The sequence below is a fragment of the Zingiber officinale genome, chromosome 1B (assembly GCF_018446385.1).
Source record: "Zingiber officinale cultivar Zhangliang chromosome 1B, Zo_v1.1, whole genome shotgun sequence".
In the NCBI taxonomy this organism is placed as follows: Eukaryota; Viridiplantae; Streptophyta; class Magnoliopsida; order Zingiberales; family Zingiberaceae; genus Zingiber; species Zingiber officinale.
The window spans coordinates 37,476,573-37,479,944 of NC_055986.1; positions in this window are offsets into that span (position 1 = coordinate 37,476,573).

Consider the following 3,372-nt stretch of genomic DNA (forward strand, 5'->3'; position numbering starts at 1 on the left):
GTATCGCTTGGAGCATCCTGTCTGCTGGTCCCCACGTCACATCAGAAGACTTATCGATTTCACGTATGTTTTGTTTGTTTATGTATCAGTTTGTTTAGCTCTATACTCCGGTTTTGTTTTTGGAGTGTTGATGTCGTTATGTGGTATTTTGTATTTGTTGTTGGTTGTGTAAGCCTAGCCGGCTAGCAGTTTTGTGTTTTGGTTTTTGGTACAGCCGAGTGAGCTGCTTTATTATTAACTGCGTGGTGTTTGCTTTCTTTTATTGTATTATTCCAGCCGCATGTGGCTGAGGTATATAGTGCTTGTAGAAAAGTCTCAGATTGTCCGCCGTACAGGGGAGATGCTGCCGAAATTTCTTCGGACAGAGACTCCTCTGGGGCGTGACACATATTCTCAAGATGATGACTTACTTAAACGAAATACAAGTTCTTGGAGGGGAAATTGATGGGGAAACCCAGGTCGATATCATCCTCCAAACGCTGCCCAGAAGTTTTGAGCATTTTCGCCTGAACTATAATATGAATAAAAGGATGTATTCATTGGCGGAACTTCTGACAGAACTTCAGGCAGCCGAAGGGTTGTTTCGTCAACATACTCAAATTCATTATGCTGAAAATGGTTCTACTTATAAGGCGAAAGGCAAGAAGAAGAAACAAAATGGCTCAGCAAAGAAGGTGAATAAACCTTAAGGTACAGGACAAAAAGCTGGAATAAAGAAGCCGAAGGGCAAGTGCTTTATTTGCAAGCAGGCTGGACATTGGAAGGCGGACTGTCCTCGAAACAGAACAATAAAGGTATATCTCATACTCTAGTAGTTGAAATATATTTAGCGGTGTTATATACCAGCACCTGGTGTGTAGATACGGTAGCCACTGATCATGTCTGTAATTCTTTGCAGGGGTTCCAGGAAACCTGACGACTATTTGATAGAGAGATAACTGTCTACATGGGCAATGCTACTAAGGTGGCGGCTGTTGCAGTGGGAGACGTCTACTTATCATTTAATAGGAATAGGAAATTGGTTTTAAGGAATTGTCTTTATGTACCCAGTTTTAGAAAGAATTTAATTTTAGTTTCTAAACTGTATTTGGATGGATAATCAGTTTCCTTTAGTAACAATGTGGTTATAAAGAGAAATAAAGTGATTATCTGTTCTGGTGCATTGATTGGAAATTTATATACTTTAAATCTAATTTCTCCCACAAATCAAAATATGGAAATTAATAACACATCTTCTAACTCTAATAAGAGAAAAGAACCTTCGGAAATGAATCAAACACATCTTTGGCATTTAAGGCTTGGTCATATTAACTTAAGTAGGATTTAAAGGCTTGTAGCCGATGGACTCTTGGGTCCATTAGAGTTGGAAAACTTTCCAACGTGTGAATCCTGCTTGGAAGGTAAGATGACCAAGAGACCTTTTAAGGTCAAGGGGTATAGAGCCAAAGAAGCGTTAGAATTGGTTCATTCTGATTTGTGTGGTCCTATGTCTATCCAGGCTAGAGGTGGCTTTGAATATTTTGTCTCTTTTATAGACGATTATTCAAGATATGGATACATTTACCTAATGCGCCGCAAGTCTGAGTGCTTTGATAAGTTCAAAGAGTACAAGACTGATGTGGAGAAACGTCTAGGTAAAAGTATCAAGACACTACGGTCTGATCGTGGTGGCGAATACCTCTTAGGAGAGTTTAGGAATTACTTATCAGAGGCCGGGATTCAATCCCAATTGTCCGCACCTGGTACACCCCAACAGAATGGTGTGGTAGAACGAAGGAATATGACTCTTATGGAGATGGTTAGATCGATGATGAGTTATTCAGAATTACCAAATTCGTTTTGGGGACATGCTCTGGAAACAGCAGCGCACATTCTGAACTTAGTACCTTCTAAATCAGTATCTTCTACTCCCAAAGAATTATGGAATGGGCGGAAGCCCAGTCTAAGATATATTCAGATTTGGGGTAGTCCAGCACATGTGCTGAAACAAGATGCTGATAAGTTAGAATCTCGTACAGAAGTTCGTATGTTTGTGGGGTATCCCAGAGGAACGAAAGGCGGTTTATTCTATAGTCCTAAAGACCAGAAGGTTATTGTTAGCACCAATGCCCATTTTTTAAAAGAAGACTATATAATGGATCACAAGCCTAGTAGTAAAATTGTTCTAGAAGAACTTAGAGAGGACACGTCTACTTCAGTACCAACAGTACAAGATGAAGTACCAAAAGAGACTGCAACACGTGTCACACATGATACACAACCACAGATGGTGCCTCGTCGTAGTGGGAGGATTGTAAGGCAGCCCGAGAGATTCATGTTTTTGGGTGAGTCTTCGGACTTGATTCCAGGCAAACATGAACCAGATCCCCGGACATATGATGAAGCACTCCAAGATATAGATGCAGTATCTTGGCAAAAGGCAATGAATTCCGAAATAGAATCTATGTATTCTAATAAGGTTTGGGAGCTTGTAGAACCACCTGATGGTGTAAAAGCCATTGGATGCAAGTGGATCTATAAAAGGAAAAGAGGGACAGATGGGAAGGTAGAAACCTTCAAAGCAAGGCTTGCTGCGAAGGGGTACACTCAGAAAGAGGGAATCGATTATGAGGAGACCTTTTTGCCGGTAGCTATGCTTAAGTCTATCCGGATACTCTTATCCATTGCTGCTCATATGGATTATGAAATTTGGCAAATGGATGTCAAGACAGCTTTCCTTAATGGAAGTCTTGAAGAAAACATCCATATGAAGCAACCAGAAGGGTTCATTGAAAAGGGCAAAGAGCATCTAGTGTGCAAGCTTAATCGGTCCATTTATGGACTGAAGCAAGCTTCAAGATCTTGGAACATCCGGTTTAATGAAGTAATCCAGTCATATGGATTTATTCAGTGTTCGGATGAGTCTTGTGTATACAAGAAGTGTAACGGAAACATGGTGGTATTTCTTGTACTATACGTAGATGATATTTTGTTAATTGACAACAATGTCAAGGTATTATCAGACGTAAGGGTATGGTTGTCCAAACAATTTGATATGAAGGACTTAGGAGAATGTGCACACATCCTTGGGATCAAAGTTATAAGGGATCGCAAGAAAAGAATGTTGTGTCTATCCCAAGCTTTATATATATATACAATCCTTGCTCGTTTTAGCATGCAAAACTCCAAGAAAGGTTTCTTACCTTTTAGGCATGGAGTAGCCTTATCTAAAGAGATGTCTCCAAAAACATCAAAGGAGATTGAGGACATGAAGGCAGTTCTTTATGCTTCGGCTGTAGGAAGCCTTATGTATGCAATATTGTGTACGAGACCTGATATCTGTTTTGCTGTGGGCATGGTTAGCAGATATCAAAGTAACCCTGGACAAGGACA